The 19,725-nt window shown below is 44.5% G+C and overlaps 1 long non-coding RNA gene across 2 annotated transcripts in view; it reads right to left on the bottom strand.

Moving 5' to 3' along the window:
* LOC110257407 (uncharacterized) overlaps positions 1 to 19,725 on the bottom strand; it is a 131,131-nt gene that overhangs the window by 75,517 nt on the left and 35,889 nt on the right. For both annotated transcript variants that reach the window (XR_014832384.1, XR_014832383.1), the window contains exons 5-6: positions 19,450 to 19,605; positions 17,580 to 17,666 (exon numbers count right to left, since the gene is read on the bottom strand). This is a non-coding gene — a long non-coding RNA (uncharacterized LOC110257407). The remainder of the gene's footprint in view (positions 1 to 17,579; positions 17,667 to 19,449; positions 19,606 to 19,725) is intronic.

Below are 19,725 nucleotides of genomic sequence, written 5' to 3'. Positions count from 1 at the left end.
TGTGGCTCAGCAGTAATGAACCTGACTAGTATCCATGAGGACCTGGGTTCAATACCTGGCCTTGCTCAGTGGGTTAGGGATCTGGCATTGCTGTGAGCTGTGATATAGGTCACATATACAGCTCAGATCCCACATTTCTGAGGCTATGGTGTAGGCAGGCAGCTACAGCTCCAATTTGACCCCTAGCCTGGGAACTTCCATATGTCATAGATGCGGCCCTTAAAAGACAAAAAGAAAAGAAAAAAAAAAAGAAAAAGAAATCCTTCACAAATTCCACAGCATATTTTTCAAATACAAGACATAAAACCTGATAATAAAAATCTAACACAAAATTTAGTACAAAAAAAAAGGGAAAACCAAACCACTAAGAAATAAATTACCTCTTGAAAAACTTTTTTTATAAAACAGAAATCAAAACTAAAATATCTCTAGACTGCATGCTCTATAAATTCTAAGACATGGTTACTCCTTACAGGTGTTTTACAAACCACACTTTTCCACAGAAGCATAACTAGAAAGATGTTAGATGTCCTTCCCACCATAGGTTATTCGCTCCAGTTGGTGTTAAAACTAACCCATCTCGGAGTTCCTGTCCTGGCTGAGTGGTTAATGAATCTGACTAGGAAACATGAGGTTGCTGGTTCGATCCCTGGCCTTGCTCACTGGGTTAAGGATCTGGCATTGCCGTGAGCTGTGGTGTAGGTTGCAGATTTGGCCTGGATCCCATGTTGCTGTGGCTCTGGCGTAGGCCGGTGGCTACAGCTCTGATTAGACCCCCTAGGCTGGGAACATCCATATGCTGCAGGAGCGGCCCAGGAAATCACAAAAAGACAAAAAAAATAATTAATTAAAAATAAAACTAACCCATCTCCTTTTATTTGTCCTTACACATTGAATTGCACTTTTTTATTACTTTTTTACTTATGTCCATTTATTTCTAAACCACCATGAAACCTACTTTTACGTTTTTGTTTTTTTTTTTTTTTTGCTACGTCCCTGGCATTTGGACATTCCCAGCCCAGAGATCAAACCCACAGCACAGCTGTAACCAGAGCCACAGCAGTGACAATGCCAGATCCTTAAACCACTGAGACACAAGGGAAGTCCTTCATTCTTTATGTTTAGTAATTCTAGTATTAAAGGCAATGAATTTTCCACTGATAATAGCTTTGGTTGCTTCCCAGAAGGCAAATACTTAAAACCTTTTTCCTGATTATAAAAGCAATTTTTTATAAATAAAAAAGTAAACATTCAATAAGGTATGACTTAGTACTCTGTTTTATATAATTCCATCCCTTTACCATAACACCTACTCCCTTAACTAATGCTACAATTTGAATATGCCTTCAAATTTTTTCCAAGCTGTTAACGAAAGTATACATGTATATAACAATAACCTCTCTTTAGCTTAAGTGGAATCATACCTTCACACTTGACATAAAATTATTTTTGTGTAACCATATGCATGACAACTTCCCATTTTAGTACTAAAAGGCTTCTCTCAATGGTGACATATGGATGTAATCATATGTATTTAACAAGTCTGATATTCACTGATGTTTTGGTTGTTCCCAATGCTTGAATATTACAAATACTGCTGCAGATGAACATTCTTATACATTTTTGCACACGTGTACAAACTATTGCTACTATAAGATTTGCAGTTTCCTCATTATTATTTCATGGGTATCAAATAATGTTGCTTAGGACCACAAACAATTTTTTCTAGGACCACAAACCCCATTTTTAAACAGCAGGATAAACGGAACAAGTGCCTGCCTAAATGGTTTCAGGATAGGTGACAGACCCTTAAGAGAGCTACAAATAGAGACTTGAATGGAGAAAAAAAAAAAAAGTATGATTTCAGGTTTTATAAATGTGTGAAATCAAAGTTGTAGGTTTCAAAACTTGAGGGGCACCACAGACTAACTTCTCCCTACAAACTCTCATCAGTCAATGCAGGCAAAAATTCACACGAACACTGCTTTGACCATTGTACCAGCCCATGTGGCTGCACAGAAGTAGCCATGAACCGGAGAGGCAAATTCTAAGAACAAAGCAAGCAAGGAAGACTTCTGCTGGGATACTCTTCCCACTCTCTCTGTTGCCAAGGGAGACTGAACAGTGAGCCCACACAGCCAGGAAATCCTAACCAGAGGGGACAAGAGGAATAACTAAAGATAACAGGGATAAAGTCACTTGAAAGCAGAAAAAGCTAAACTATTTGGTTTTTTAAAGTTCTAAGAACTCCTATTTCAAAAAATATTAATAATAAAATAGATAGGAGTTCCCATTGTGGCGCAGTGGTTAACGAATCCGACTAGGAACCATGAGGTTGCGGGTTTGATCTCTGGCCTTGCTCAGTGGGTTAAGGATCCGGTGTTGCCGTGAGCCGTGGTATAGGTTGCAGATGCGGCTCGGATCCTGCATTTCTGTGGCTGTGGTGTAGGCCGGCGGCTACAGCTCGGATTTGACCTAGCCTGGGAACCTCCATATGCCACGGGAGCGGCCCAAGAAATGGCAAAAAATAATAATAATAATAAATTAAAAATAAATAAATATAATAGATAAACCAAGAGTTCCCATAGTGGCTCAGCGGGTTAAGAACCTGACTAGTATCCATGAGACTGCAGGTTCAATCCCTGGCCTCTCTTGGTGGTTAAGGATCCAGCATTGCTGCAAGCTGCAGTGTAGGTCACAGAGGCAGCTCAGAATTATCATGCTAAGTGAAGTCAGCCATACAATGAGACACCAACATCAAATGCTATCACTAACATGTGGAATCTGAAAAAAGGACAGACTGAACTTCTTTGCAGAACAGATGCTGACTCACAGACATTGAAAAACTTATGGTCTCCAGAGGAGACAGTTTGGGGGGAGGAGGGATGTGCTTGGGTTATGGGATGGAAATCCTGTGAAACTGGATTGTTATGGTCATTATACAACTACAGATGTGATAAATTCGTTTGAGTAATTAAAAAAATAAAATAAAAATAAAAATATATTAAAAAAAAAAAAAAGTTGCTGTGGCTGTGGCATAGGCCAGCAGCTACAGCTCCAATTCAAGAGCTGGAAACTTCCAGGCTAAAAATAAATAAATAAAGTAAAGTAAAGTAAAATAAAATAGATAAACTGGTATACTATCAAGCTGAGCAAAGTCTATGCTGGTGTAGAAGAAACACTAGCGGGGTGCAGAGAGATAATGCAGGAAACAGAGACAAGGGCCAGACATGGAGAGTCCTGGGTGTTAAACTAAAGGTGTGGACTCTATCCAGGGGGCGTTGGGGACTGGTCTGCACCTTTCTAAACAAAGGAGTGGCATGATTACTTTTCTCTCTTAGAGCAATTGCTATGGTAGCAAAATGGAGGGAGGGAAATTTGAGGCAGAAAGAACAGAGGCTTTAGCGATGCCCCAAATGAGAAGAAGGAAGAGTTCCTGTAGTGGCTCAGAGGAAACAAATCTGACTAGTATCCATGAGGACACACTCAGTGGGTTAAGGATCCAGCATTGCCATGAGCCATGGTGTAGGTCGCAGATACAACTCCAATCTGGCGTTGCTGTGGCTGTCACTGTGGGTCTGATTCGAGCCCTAGCCTGGGAACCTCCATATGCCGTGGGTGCAGCCCTAAAAAGACAAAAAAATAAAATAAAATAAAAAAATAAGAAGGGTTGTTGACTCAGTGGCAAAGTGGTGGAGAACCTGGTTCTTAGTGAAAGAAATAGGGAGGAAGCATAAGATCATAGCCAGTTTTAAGGTTGGGTAAAATTTTCTTATCTATAAAATGAGGATAGTAGTCAAATCAGATTAGTGTTCAGACGATATGGGTTGGATTTGCTTTAAAGCTAATTTCCACCCCACCTTTGTTCCAGAAAAAATTCAACGCCACTTAAATTAAGGTAACAGATGTGGAACCACTGTAAAAGGTGCCCCCTGAATGTGGAATCTGACTGCTGACTACTGGTAGTGACACCTTTGTGAACACCTGGGTATTTAAGAGACCAAGTGTGTGGCGGTGCCTTGCAGGGCAGGCAGAGGGGCAGGTGGGTTGATGTGGCCCTGCAAGTGCAAGTGTATCCTTGGGTCCCGGAGGAAACGGCAAGGTTTACCAAACAAGTCTGGGAGTGGAGAGCTTGGTGGGTCTGGCATCAGGGCCCCTTCACTGTGAGCCAGACACCACGCCAGACCTACGGTATCTGTTCATCTCATTTAATCCTGGGGGAAAACTTGCAAGGAAACTGTTATTTAAAAAAAAAAAAAAATCAAAGATGAGAAAATTTGAGGCTTTCAGAGGTTAGTTCGCCTCCACGGTGGGAATCCGAGGGACTCCTGCTGACTCTCTGTTCCTTCCCAGCGAGACAGAACATTCGGCTTGGAAAGGGCAGCGCTGCGACTCTAAAGAACTATGACCACAGCAGCTCCACCCGCCAAAGCCCACGCAGGGGTTGAGGGCTGTCTGGTGGGTCGGGCCTGGCTAGTAGGTGGTACGTTGAGGGAAGAGCAAGTCCTGTCTCCTCTTTTTGTGGTTATTCTCCTCTTTCCTCCAGCAACAAGTGATGCCTGGATTCCTCCCTTCCCCCGGCAGGACCCTGCTGACAGCTCCCATGCTTCTCTGCAGTCACCGCGGTCTCCGCTGACCCCACCGCCCTGCCGGGTGGCTCACTCATCTGCAGGTCATAACTCCCTTTTGTGGCTTCTCTCCACTGAAGCTACAACCCCCTTACCAGGCTTATAAAACAAGGGTATGGCGGGGTTCACCCCTTGCAGGCAGGTTAGGGAGGCAAGATTCATTGTCCCTGCAATAACATGTCCAAGGAAAAAAGATGATGTTCAACAAAAACAACAAAAATTGATAAAATTTCCCAGTGTCACTTTTTTCAATTTTGCATTTTTGTTAAATTATAGTTGATTTACAATGTTGTACCAATTTCTGCTGTACAGCAAAGTGACCCAGTCATAGATATACATACATTCCCTTTTATATTATCTTCGTTCCCTGTGCTGTACAGTAGGCCCTCATTGCTTATCCCCAGTGTCACCTTTTTTTTTTTTTTTTTGTCTTTTTAGGGCCACACCCACAGCATATGGAGGTTCCCAGGCTAGGGTCTAATCAGAGCTATAACTGCTGGCCTACACCACAGCCAAAGCAACGCAGGATCCAAGCCGTGTCTGAGACCTACACCACAGATCACAGCAACACCAGATCCTTAACCCACTAAGCGAAGCCAGGGATCAAACCTGCAACCTCATGGTTCCTAGTCAGACTCATATCCGCTGCGCCATGACAGGAACTCTCCCAGTGCCACTTTTTAACTAGTCACCTACTCTCACCCTTTGACAGCCAGCCACCCTTCAGGTTCCCAACTCAGCTTAATCCTAAATTTGGCGTTTCTGGCTGCCCAGGAGTGGTCCTATTGGGGAAATCCTGTGGGGAACCCCTCCATCCCCCACTTACCCCTGGGCTGACTCTCAGAGGTCAGCATGGCTTGGTTCTATGCCAGGACCCCTCATACTAACCTGGTCCGGCCTTGATTCTGCTTCTACCGAGTCCTGTGGTGCCGACCCAAGCTCCCCGCCCACCATAGGCACACGCCTCACATAAGACTGGCAGTCCTGGGTGACCATCAGCCACCAGGAGTGAGGATTTTTAATGGATCTTGCGCAGCCAGTTATACAAAGGAGAGCAAAAGGAATAAGTCAGAATCGGTGGGTTCGAACACTCCGGGCAGCAAGTGTAAACCCCTGGTCTGCACTGAAGTCAAGGTCATGGAAACAAAGAGGAGGGTTGGTGGCGGGGCAGGGGGGGGGGGGTGCAGGTCAGGGCAAGGAAGGGGGCAGGGGAGGCAGAGCAGAGGCCGGGATCTCACCAATGCTCTTTGGGCAGCAGGTGCAGGATGTCCTGCCAACAGAAAGGGCAAAGCCAGGTTTGGGACCAAGAGTCAGAGCATGCCAAGGACAGGATACACCCCCTTGTGTCATGGCCGAGCAAGTGCTGGAACATGGATCAGCATCCAAAACCTGGAACAGCAGGATTCAGAAGCAAGGGAGATCCCAGGGTCTCAAGAGCAATGCTCAACAAGGCACATGCTTAGAGCTCACCTCATGTAAAGATACCACAGTTTGGGGGGGCAACAGGGCCCACCCACAGTCTGAGGCACTCGCTCAGCCTCCACCGGCCCTCCACGGCAAAACGTGGTCTGATCTTCGGGCACCCTTGGTGAGACCAGCACTCATCCAGGTTCTTAGAGGTTCTCCTTGGGCTGACTCTACCCAAGCCCCCCCATCAGGGGTTTCAAGCCCCTGGTCCTAAGTGAGTGCATGCTCAAAAATATTTGCTGAATAAATAATTGAGGTAAAGGAGAGGAGAGACTGCAAGGGGAAAAGAGGCAATCATAAGGAAAATGGAAATAATTTTGAGTAGCTACTGTGTGATTGGCTGTGTTATGACAACATGGCAACTGGGGTGAGTGAATGGGGAGTATCCTTCTAAAACCCAAACCCAGGAGTTCCCGGTGTGGTGCAGCGAAAACGAATCCAACTAGTAACCACGCGATGGCAGGTTCCATCCCTGGCCCTGCTCAGTGGGTTAGGGATCTGGCATTGCTGTGAGCTGTGGTGTAGGTCGCAGACACAGCTTAGATCCTGCATCGCTGTGGCTGTGGCTGGCAGCTGTAGCTCTGATTAGACCCCTAGCCTGGGAACCTCCATGTCCCTTGGGTGCATCCTTAAAAAAAAAAAGGCAAACCCAAACCTGATCAAGTTATTCCCCTGCTTAAAATTCTTCCATGGTTATTGTAATCAGAGTAAAATCTAAATGCCTTAAGGATGTTTACAGATTCTCATGTGATCTGGCCCCTGGCTGCCTTCCCATCTCACCTCTGGCCAGACCCAGCTCCACCTTCCACCAGCCACCTGTGCCTGCCCTGCCCTCTGCATCCCAGTCTACTGGGCACCAGACTTACTTTCATATTATTCCACCATTGCTTTTTTCATTTAACACAACATCAACATCTTGCTATACCCACGATTGGGTACTTACCTGACGATTTACATGCATGAACTCACTTAATCCTCTCAATAAGTCTGTTAGACAAGGATACTTATACCCATTTTACAACCAAAGAAACTGAGGCTGGGAGGTTAAGGGACTCACCAAAGTGTTATCTCATGCTAAGCCATGCCCCTCCCCCAGGGCACCTATCTATCAGCTCCAAAGCTGACAGCCCAGGACAGTCATGGTCCAAAAGAGGCTTCTCATAGCCCAGCAGCTGGGACCTCAGAAACACTGGCTGGTGGTCTTCCTTTAGACAGGTCTGTCAGGAATATGATCGAGAAAACGGGCCTGGGGTGACCAACTCGTCACAATTTGCCTAGGACTTTCTAGGTTTTAGCATTGAAGGACCCACATCCCAGGTAACCTGTCAGTCCTTGTTTTATTTACATTTTTATTTTGAGCCACCCCATGACATATGGCGTTCCCAGACCAAGGATCAGATCCCTTAACCCACTGAGCGAGGCCAGGGAGCAAATCTGCATCCTGATGCTACAGAGATGCCTCTGATCCCATTGCACCACAGCGGGAACTCCAGTTGATCCTGTTTTAAAACCCAACATTCTGCATCCTGGGAATACCTCCCTCACTCAGTCCCAAGGACATGGAGTCCCCTGGTCACCCTCACTCAGGCCACTTTCCTTGTCCATCAGATGAGGTGCACAGGGATCAGCAGGGCTCCTGGAGAATAGCTCAGAGGCAGTATTAAAGCTACAATTCAGACAATCGAACTGCCTGAGACATCCTGTTCAGGCACAGCAAGATCCAGCCAGAGACTGAGGCCAAAGGAAAAGGAGCCCCCACTTGGGTGGGGGCTGGCCAGGGAAGGTTGGTATCCAGAGGAGAAACCCCAGTCCACACACCTGGCTGTCTTATGTGCAGTTGTAACCCCATTGCTGGCACAGTATCTGGCACATACCGAGAGCACAATGCATACATGCCACGCAGAGCCATCACAACTCAACAGCTGACTTCAAAATATCCTCAGACCACCAACGGGACCCAGCTCAATGCTACAAAGGCTAACCCACAGGTTGGATCCAGGAGAAGACACAGGGACCTGTCCCGGGTGAGACAGGTTTGGGCTGAACAACCAATGGGAGCCTTGCTGCTGGAGGGCTGATGGCAGCTGATAGTTCTGGGAAGAAAGGCTGTCCTTTCAGCTTCTGGACATGTCCTCGCAGGGGAGACCCAGGCAAACAAAGCCAAGAAAGCAAGCCTTTAACGGAGACCTTCTCCAAGTCACCATCATTAGCTAAAATTCAAGGCCAGTCAAGCAGGGTTTTCACTGCGCCAATTACTTGTAACTTTTAACAGTCCTTACTGCAGCTGACGCTTGCTGAGTCTCCACAGTCAGGCCTGGAAGCAGCATCAGCACCATCTGGTGGCTCTTTTGAGAATGGCACAGGACTGTTTTGCCCTTTCTGGGTGTAGCACACAGAAAGTCATAACTTTGGATATCTTTTTTTTTTTTTTTTTTGGCCACACCCTCAGCATGTGGAAGTTCCTGGGCCAGGGACAGAACCCATACCACAGGAGCGACCCAAGCTACATCAGGGACAATGCAGGGTCCCTAACCCACTGAGCCACCAGGGAACTCCTGGGTATCTCAATAAGAACAACTGCGAGTTCCCTGGCAGCCTAGGGGTTAAGGATCCAGCATCGTTACTGAAGTGGCTTGGGTCACTGCTGTGGCTCAGAGTTGATCCCTGGTCCAGGAACTTCCACATGCTGCAGGTGTAGCCAAAAAACAATTATAATAAGGACATCTGCCCTGCTATTTAACAGTCTAATCCACTACTCACCATTTATAAAGATCAAAAAAACATAAAATCCATCTCCAAATTCAGTGTGGATTCAATGACCTTTGTGTTTTCAGAAAACTCTGAGCTTCCCATCGTAAATCCACCTTGGCTCAGCTAACTGGTACTCAATATCCAGATGCAAATTAGAGAAAGACTACACTTCCCAAGCCTTCATTCTCTTCCTATGGAGGCAATCTTTTTTGCTTGTAAAAGGAAATATGAGAGTTGTCCATGATGCTGTTTATAATCTAGCCAGGATGTCAGGTTAGTCAAATGATTCTAGCCAGGAAGTCAAATGATTCCTGAAGTAATAGTGCCCCAGAGAAAGTGCTCTAAAGGAGGACATGGGTGCCATGAGCCTGTGTGATGGGCAGGAAGAGTGATGTAATCCAGGAGGTCATATGAGGATTCCCCTGCGATGCATAAGCTAAAGCTTAAAGTTTGGATTTTCTTCCAAGAAACTTAGAACAAGAGCTTTCATGCATTTATCTACAAGCCTGAGGGAGATGACAGCTGGAAACAATAGGATTTGAATTGACCCCCAATTCGGGAGTGTTTTGTTTTTTTTTTTTCCTTTTAGGGCTGCACCTGCAGCATATGGAAGTTCCCAGACTAGAGGTCTAATCAGAACTACAGCTGCCAGCCTGTGCCACAGCCACAGCAACACCAGATCCGAGCCGCATCTGCGACTTACACCACAGCTTGAAGCAACACCAGATCCTTAAACCACTAAGCAAGTTTTGGGATCAAAACCGAATCCTCATAGATACTAGTCAGGTTCTTAATCAGCTGAGCCACAATGGGAACTCCTGGGGGTGTTTTATCTGGATCCCTTTCACTACCCCACCACCAGCACATAGGTAAATACACACATGTACATACATGTGTACACACAAATACATGTACATGCACACACATGTACAATAGATTTCTCATCTCTTTGTGCTGAAGAAGGATTAAATTACGTGCAAATGAGAACTGCAGTCAGATGGAGTCCTGCTCAGGTGAGGAAGAGCTGAAGGGCTCTTGAAAAGAAAACCTTATCGCAGAGGTTCAGACAAGGCGAGTCTGTGGAGCGGCAGCTGAGAGCCCCGGGAGTCCCCCAAGGGAGGGAAGGTGGGGCTACAGTTCAACACAATTGGGGGCTTCATAGATGCAGAAATTCAGGGTCCTTCTAACTCAGCTCCTCTTGATGTTCAATGGAGGATAATGGAATACATGTGAACAGACATGGGTTCTAGTCCTTTGGCTTCAGCATGATTTAATAAATTAATTTTCCTAAAGCATCTCACTTGAAAAATGAAATTAATAACCTTTATGCTGCAAGGAGGCACACGGTCTGTTCTGGTCCCCCAGGCTGGGTTCCCACCCCTGAAAGCCCCAGGTTTCTCTTGCCCTGCATGATAGGAGATCATTTCACCAAATATTATTGGTTTCTTTTTTCTGGAAAAAGAAATCCTCAAAATTCAAGATTTTTAACTTGTGTTAATGTCATAAAGAGCAGATTTTTAAAACACGTTCTTCGTACTGATATATAAATCACTGAATTAATGAACTAGTGGGGAGATGCAGCTCTGCCTTGCAGAAGAATATGAGTTAATAAATGCAGAAGGAATGATGGAAATAGAAGATCACCAGTAGGCAAACTCCATGGTGGTAACTGTCACAAGCGATACCGCTGGAAGCACAATGAGAAACAGGATAGTTGCATAACTTCAAAGTATCTTCCCTATGAGACACTCACTAAATACAAACAGGAAATAGTAACTCTATGGTAAAGAAACCTAGCAGGAGTTCCCTTCGTGCCTCAGCGGTTAAGAAACCCCCCTTGGATCCATGAAGATATGGGTTCCATCCCTCTCTCCCTCAGTGGGTTAGGGATCCCACGTTGCTGTGGCTGCGGTATAGGCTGGCAGCTACAGCTCTGATTCGACCCCTAGCCTGGGAACCTCCATATGCCACAGGTGTGGCCCTAAAAGGCAAAAAGAAAAAAGAAACCCAGCAGACACAAGTAGTAAGACATTTCAGCATCAGGGATATGATGTCCTGAGAAGGGCCCAACATGACCTCTGCGACTTTTTTTTTTTTTTGCAAAAAAAATGCATAACCTCAACTGAATCATGAGAAAACACAGACAAACCCAAATTGAGAGTCGTTGACAAAATAATTAGCCAATACTCTTCAAAAATAATCAAGGTTATGAAAGACTCCCTCCCCCCCCAAAAAAAAAGAAATTCTAATAGGTTAGAGAAAATTAAGGAAACAATGCAGGAGTTCCCACTGTGGCACAGTGGATTAAGAATCTGGCACTGCCGTGGCTGTAGCATAAATCGGATTCAATCCCTGGTCTAGGAACTTCCATATGCTGTGGACACAGCCAAAAAGAAGAAAAAAAATGCAATGTGGAATCGTAGATGAAATCCTGCACCCAAAAAAAGTATAATAGTGGAAAAAGTGGTGATAGATATAAGACCAGATACTATAAAACTCTTAAAGGAAAACACAGGCCAAACACTTTCTGACATAAATGACAGCAACATCTTCTCAGATCCACCTCTTAAAGCAATGACAGTAAAAACAAAAATAAACAAATGGGACCTAATCAAACTTCAAAGTTTCTGCACAGCAAAGGAAACCCTAAACAAAACAAAAAGACAACTCACAGAATGGGAGAAAATATTTGCAAATGAATCGACTGACAAGGGATTCATCTCCAAAATTTATAAACACCTCCTACAGCTCAATACCAAAAAAACAAACAACCCCATCAAAAAATGGGCAGAAGATCTAAACAGACAGTTCTCCAAAGAAGACATACGGATGGCCAAAAGACACATGAAAAGATGTTCAACATCACTCATTATTAGAGAAATGCAAATCAAAACCACTATGAGGTACCACCTTACACCAGCCAGAATGGGCATCATCAAAAAAGTCTACAAACAATAAGTGCTGGAGAGGGTGTGGACAAAAAGGAACCCTATTACACTGTTGGTGGGATTGTAAATTGGTGCAGCTACTGTGGAAAACAGTGTGGAGATTCCTCAGAAAACTAAAAATAGAACTACCATTTGGTCCAGCAATCCCACTCCTGGGCATCTATCCAGAGAAAACCATGACTCGCAGTGACACATGTACTCTGATGTTCATTGCAGCACTATTTTCAATAGCCAAGACATGGAAACAACCTAAATGTCCATCAACAGAGGAGTGGATCAAGAAGATGTGGTACATATACACAATGGAATATTACTCAGCCATTAAAAGGAACGAAATACCGGCAATTTTAGCAACATGGATGGACCTAGAAATTATCATGCTAAGTGAAGTCAGCCATACAATAAGATACCAACATCAAATGCTTTCACTGACATGTGGAATCTGAAAAAAAAAGGACACAATGAACTTCTTTGCAGAACAGATAGTGACTCATAGACTTTGAAAAACTTATGGTTTCCAAAGGAGACAGTTCAGGGAGTGGAGGGATGCGCTGGGGGTGTGGGATGGAAATCCTATAAAATTGGATCTTGATGATCATTGTACAACTATAAATGTAATAAATTCATTGAGTGATAAAAAAAAAAGTGGTGAAATTCAAATAAGGTCTGTAGAGTAGTCAATAATATCTTAGTGATTGTTCAACATTGCTAATTATTAGAGAAATGCAAATCAAAGCCACAATGAAATATCACCTCCCACCTGCCAGAATGGCCATAATTGAAAAGTCCACAAATAATAAATGCTGGAGATGGTATGGAAAAAAGAGCATCCTCCTACTCTGTTGGTGGGGATATAAATCAGTGCAGTCACTATGGAAAATGGTATGGAGTTTCCTTTAAAAACTAAAAATATGGGAGTTCCCGTCATGGCGCAGTGGTTAACGAATCCGACTAGGAACCATGAGGTTGCAGGTTCGGTCCCTGCCCTTGCTCAGTGGGTTAATGATCCGGCGTTGCCGTGAGCTGTGGTGTAGGTTGCAGACGCGGCTCGGATCCCACGTTGCTGTGGCTCTGGCGTAGGCCAGTAGCTACAGCTCCGATTGGACCCCTAGCCTGGGAACCTCCATATGCCGCGGGAGCGGCCCAAGAAATAGTAAAAAGACAAAAAAAAACTAAAAATATGAGTTCCCTGGTGGCCTAGTAGTTAAGAATCTGGTGTTATCATTGCTATGGCTCAGGTCACTGCTGTGGCACAGGTTCGATCCCTGGCTCAGGAACTTTCACATGCCATGGATATAGTCTAAAAAAAAACAAACAAACAAAAAAAAAAACAAGCACACAGAAAATTAAAACTAAAAATGTGGAGTTGCTGTATGATCCAATAGTCCCATTCCTGGGCATATTTCCAGACAAAAAAGACATACTCTTCCCAACGTTCGTAGAAGCACTATTTATAACAGCCAAGATATGGAAAAAACCCAAGTGCCCATCAACAGATGATTGGTTTAAGAAGAAGTGGTATATCTATACAATGAAATATTATTCAGCCATGAAAAAGAATGAAATAGTGCCATTTGCAGCAATGTGGATAAACGTAGAGATACTAAGTGAAGTCAGAGAGAGGATAAATACTATATGATATCATTTATACATGGAATCTAAAAAAATAATACAAATGAATCTATACAAAAGAGAGACCAACTCATAGACATAGAAAACAAACTTATGGTTACCAAAGGGGAAAAAGCGGAGGGAAGAAATAACTCAAGAGTATGGGACTTACAGATACACACTACTATACACAAAATAGATAAGGAACAAAAATTTACTGTATAGCACAGGGAACCATATTCAGTATCTGATAACAATCTATAATGGAAAATAATCTAAAAAAGTATATATATAGATATCTAGATATATATAGATATCTAGATATCTATATTTAGATATATATATCTCCAAATCACTTTGTTGTATACCTGAAACTAACACAATATTGTATATCCACTATATTTCAATTTTACAAATTATGCTATATTCATTCAACAATATATCTTGGACTATATATCTGTCTTGTTATGTTCATGAGTGTGCAATATTCCATTATAATCATAAGTATTTATTTAACCAAACTCAGATTTGTCGCCAACTTTTCCCTATTATAAATGATTCTGCTATAAAAGATTGTATAAAAGATTGTGATGTATGTGTTTTGGTGTTTATGTGCATATATATATAGAGAAAATAGTTACATATACAAATACTATATATTATATATAATTATGTATATAAATAATAGAATCTTAGAATGAGGGTGATTGAATCAAAATGTTAGAAAAGTTTAAATTTTGATCATACTTCTGCCAAAAGTGAAAGCAGTAACCATTTTCCCATACCCTGACAAATAACAATTACCAATATTTTTCTATTTTTTTCTGACAGAATGGACAAAAGATGAATTGGTGAATCTTTACCACATCTGAATGTCACTCCAAGGCCTCTGCCCATAGTGCCAGGGAGCTGTGGGTGCCTTGAGTGGAGTTCAGGCTCTCTGGATGTCTTGGGACTGTGTGGCCAGTCTCTGGGACTGTGTGCACGTGGGTTCCCCTCCCTCACTGCATCATGGTGGGTCTGTGTGCCCAACGGAATGGGACAGAAGTGATGGTGTGGTTCTTGAAGCCAGTTCATTACAAGGCATGTGGCTTCCCCTGTTCTCCTTTGGGTCACAGCCCTGGTTAAGCTTAACCAACTGCCAGGTTAAGCCGACCCTCAGGCCCCCTGTGGAGGAGGCTTGGTCAGTATTCCACAACAAGGAACTGAGGCCTCCTGCCAACCAGTCATGTGAGTGCGCCATCTTGAAAGCAGTTTACCCAGCCCTGGTCAAGTGTTCAGATGATTGCGGCCCCGGTCAACATCTTGCTTGCAACCTTAAATTAAAACTACGCCACTAAGCCACTCCAAATCCCAGGGCTCAGAAACCACATGGGATAATAAATCTTTGCTATTTTAAGCCTCTAGGTTCTGAAGTAATTTGTTTTGCAGCAATAGATAAAACTAATACCCTCTCTGGGTCTCCCATTCTCATCTGCAGGCTAAGAATGATCATAATAATACTGTCCATTTCACAGAGAGAAAGTAGCTGAATGCCTCTGCCACCTGCCTGGCCCACAGCACCAGTGTCTGTTCACCTTTCTTGTTGGGAGGCCCTTGTCACAGGCTGTCAGGCCTGACTAAACAGAGAGGAATGTTTTGAGTCGCAATGCCTTTGACCTTTTCATTTAAAATCCGTGTCAAATCAACTTCTAATTCATTTCCAGACACATTATTCTGAGAATGAAGCAGGGAGTGAACTTTGTTGCAATGTATTCCCTGCCCTTTTATTTGATGAAATTACAAAAGCAAAAAGTCCAGTTACTCTGGTCTTCGGAGCGCTGCCAAACTGCTCTTTAAGTGATCAGGGAGTGGCTGCTGGGGCCCCTGGCCGGTGATGAGCTGGTGTGGAGTTCTGAGGACGGACAGCCTGGCCTTAGTGTAGATGCCAGTACAGGAAACTTGCTTTAGTTTCCAAGCAGTGTGGACACATTGTTCCTCCTTCCTCATCCGATGGGTGTTCCCAGCAAAAGGACTGAGCCCAGGGGTAGCGGGGGTGGGCAGAGGGAAGCCAGGAGTCATGAAAACCCCAAGGATGCTGGTCCTCAAGCCTACAGCTCAGTGGACTGAACTAGGGACATAGGAACAACTGACTGACTGCTCCTCACCCTGGAGCAGTTCACCCTCTGCCAAGCAGGGCCAGCTTGAGGCCTCCCTGGAGCAGCCTAGGAAGCCCAAGCCCCTCCTGCTTCCCTTCCACAGGTCAAGTTCCACAGACTTTAACTAGCGTGTCTCTCCACGCTGCCATCTGGTGGCTACAGTCAGAAATTGCAGCCTTCCCATAAGACCGCCACCTTCAAGGGCACAGTGTGTTAGTGTTAGCCGCAGTGTTACCAGCAGTGTTAGCAACTATTTTCCCTCTCCCGAAAGAGGGACCAGGCTCTTTCTGTTTAGTCCTCCATGCCAAAGAACTTAAGTGGATTTCCAGGGAAGGGAAGGAGTCAGAATGTTTTAAATAGACATCATTCTAAGTCTTACTCAAAATTATTCCTCAGCCCAGCTGCCAGAGCCTAGGTTGGAGACTTTGTCTTGCCTCCTTCTCCCCCAGGACACTTTTCCCGGAAAGTGGAGTGGCCTCTGTCCCTTTCTTGGTCTTGTTCTCAATAACTATATCCAAGGCCATTAATCTCAACAGTCTCTCCACCCATCCCCAAGAGGTTCCAGTAGGTGTGAAGACTCACTTACCCCTGGAAACTTCTTATATGTGCATATGGCAACAAACACAACCAGTACCCCTTCACCACCTTCAGCCTGCGGTAATGAAAGTCAAAGCACTGTGGAAAGAAGAGGAACTGTCCAACGAACGTGGCAGAAAGAAATGTGAATTATAATGAAGGAGACTCCTCTGCTGGGGAATGGACCAGCTTCAGAGCTGATGAGCCCTGAGACCATCTCCAAAGGATGGTGGTGGCTTGGGAGCAAAAATGGAGCAAGAAGGAGTTCCCTGGTGGTCCAGTGGTTAAGACCTGACACTTTCAATGCTGCGGCTTGGGTTCAATCCCTAGTCTGGGAATTGAGATCTCATATCAAGCTGCTGCATGCCATGACCAAAAAAAAAAGTTGGGGGAGAGCAAGAATGAGGAGTGACTAGAGAAAGGAGTGTCCCTTTTATCACTGCTAAATACCTGTTCTCACCATGGAAGTTCCTGCAGGCGTTAGAACAGCTAAGCCTAAAATTTGATTCTGTCACTTCTCTGAGCCCCAGCTTCCTCCTCTACTAAGTGGGTATGAAAACCCCTGCCCCAGGAGTTCCCGTTGTGGTGCAGTTGTTAACAAATCCGACTAGGAACCATGAGGTTGCGGGTTCGATCCCTGCCCTTGCTCAGTGGGTTAACGATCCGGTGTTGCCGTGAGCTGTGGTGTAGGTTGCAGACGCGGCTTGGATCCCGAGTTGCTGTGGCTCTGGCGTAGGCCGGTGGCTACAGCTCCAATTGGACCCCTAGCCTGGGAACCTCCATATGCCGTGGGAGCAGCCCAAGAAATAGCAAAAAGACAAAAAAAAAAAAAAAGAAAAGAAAAAAAAGAAAACCCCTGCCCCATAGGCTTTAGGGAGTAAATGAAGCTGTGTATGTAGAGGCACCTAGCAAGGATGCCAAGGAGGTCAAGTCCACAAATGCTGCCTTCCTTCTTCCAATCTACATTTTAGGTAATGGGAAAAAAGTCACCAGGAATTCCCACTATGGCACCAATGGGATCAGCAGCCTCTTGGGAGAATGGGGACTTGGGTTCGATCCCCAGCTTGGCACAGTGGGTTAAGGATCTGACGTTCCCACAGCTTCCGCTTAGGTCACATCCACAGCTCAGATCTGATCCCTGGCTCGGGAACTCCATATGCCTCAGGGAGACAAAAAAAAAAAAAAAAACACAGTTATCACCAGAGGGAAAGGAACTTTCAATTTCCTCTCTACAACCAAGAAAAAAAAAAGCTTAATTGATGATATGTACCACCTTTTCAAAGGTTTAATTCTATATGATTTTATTGAGCACCTACATGGTATAAAGCCCTGTGCAAGAGACAGAGGTGAGGGAGGCACAGGTCTGACACCCAGAGAGACCTCAGTGGAGGTAGAAGAAATGACCAAAATCCACACAGGTAGGAGTAGTAATACTAGATCATATTATATACAGCACTTACTTTTTTCCAGGATGTGTACGCCATTAGTCCTGAAAGCAGTCCTTTGCAGTAGGAACTATTATCCTCCCAGCCTTATGTAAGGGAAAACTGGAAAATAAATGAAGAAAGGCGCCAAAGGTCACACAGATAAGAAATAGCAAAATTAGGATCTGAACCTGGGTAGTCAGGAACTGCCACCCAGGCACTTAATCACTAGATCATTTAGCCACACCAGCCTTAGCAGGCTGTATACCCTTCTCTAAACATGTAAGGGTCCCCCACACCTCTGAGCACCATTCCCACTGCTCCCTCTGCCTAAAACCCTCCTATCCCTGTCTGCCTGTCAAAAATTCTCACCTACTTTTAAGACTTAAGGCAAATATGTTCCTCTATGTGAAGCCATCTGACCTCCATGACACTTGTCACACACCTATCTTGGGGCACTGGTGACACAGTATCATAATTATTGGGTTGGATTCTGGCCCCCTAAAAGCATCAGGCATCCCAATGGCAGGAGCCATCTCTTTCTCATCCCTGGGTCCCAGCCCAGTGAATGCCTGCGGTGTGAACATGTGAGTGATTCTGGGCTCAAGTCATTGCACTAGCCTGATAACCACTCTAGCATTGACGGGACCTTGGCTTTCTAGTCTGTTCCACATACCCCAGGTGGAATCCTGAAGTGCTGGGTCCTAATGCTTTTGAATACAACCTCATCCACCTTGAGTACTGATTAAATTGCACCTTTCAGATTGGGCTTTGCTCTCCCTTAATTTTTTTTTTTTTTTTAATTGTGAGGCACTAAAATTCTGAGTGGGCTTCACTTTCAGGTGATGGGCTGGGCTTCGAATCAGGCCCATGTTATGATTTTTCATGGGCCTTCAGCCTTCCTAGGCCCCTTTTTCTACCTTTTTTTTTTTTTTTTTTTTTTTTTGTCTTTTTAGGGCCACACCCTTGACATATGAAGGTTCCCGGGCTAGGGGTCCAATTGGAGATGTAGCTGCCAGCCTATGCCAGAGCCACAGCAATTCAGGATCCGAGCCACATCTGTGACCTACACCACATCTCATGGCAATGCTGGATCCTTAGCCCACTGAGCTAGACTAGGGATCGAACCCACATCCTCATGGATGGTAGTCAGGTTCATTAACTGCTGAGCCACAACAGGAACTCCTTCTACCAAATATTATTAAAACTGATACTTTATGACTGTGTTGATGTTTGGATGAAGTAATTCAGACTGGATTCATCGTTATAACTGTATTCACTATTCTCATGCTCATTTTTTTCTGATTTTAAAGTTAAAATTAAAATATTTTCAGAATTCCCATCATGGTGCCACAGAAACAAACCTGACTAGGAACCATGAGGTTATGGGTACGATCCCTGGCCTCCATCAGTGGGTTAAGGATCTGGTGTTGCCATGAGCTATGGTGTAGGTCACAGACGTGACTTGGATCCTGTGTTGCTGTGGCTGAGGTGTAGGCCAGCAGCTATACCTTTGATTAGACCCCTAGCCTGGGAACCTCCATATGCCACAAGTACAGCCCCAAAAAGCAAAAAAATTTTTTTCAAGAATCCCTAAAAGTGTTGTTATCTCTAGATACTGCCTAATGGATAGGTCCACCCACCCCAGAGGCCAGAGGCCACCTCTCTGAGACCATTCAATTTCTCAAAAGACGACGCCATTTTGTTACTTGGCCATTCTGAGTTGGGGGAGGGGAGCTGATTTTTCTATGCACAAAACTCTGTTTAATCCCCATCTGCAGCCACACACCTCCAGCTTGCCCTCTGCTATGGTTGACATCCTCAGGCTCATACACTCACGCAAACACTCCTTCAGACACCATCTGCCATCTCCTTTCCGTCTTCTAGAACTTTCTTAAAATCTTACCCACTAATGATCTTTCATTCTTTGAATCATTGTGACTTGCTTCCTTTTTCACTTCTGTAGTGGCGTCTCAGGAGGGAGAAGAGGGAAATACATATCGTGAAGCCACCATCTTTAACCAGAAGTCTCTTTGCATTGTATCATTTAAGATGCTTTCAGCTGCATGTAACAGAAAAGTTAACTCAAGTTGGCCTATTCAATAACGAGAGGTGTAGGCTTGTGTAAAAAGAAGGTAAGATGGGCTCCAGGGTCAGCTTGGTTTCGTGCTGCAGCTCCATC

The sequence above is a fragment of the Sus scrofa genome, chromosome 17 (assembly GCF_054392235.1).
Source record: "Sus scrofa isolate SSC_HxYL_T2T_F1_AM1 chromosome 17, Sscrofa_HxYL_maternal_Yorkshire_Landrace_v2.0, whole genome shotgun sequence".
Lineage (NCBI taxonomy): Eukaryota > Metazoa > Chordata > Mammalia > Artiodactyla > Suidae > Sus > Sus scrofa.
This window is presented reverse-complemented; position numbering and strand designations above follow the sequence as displayed.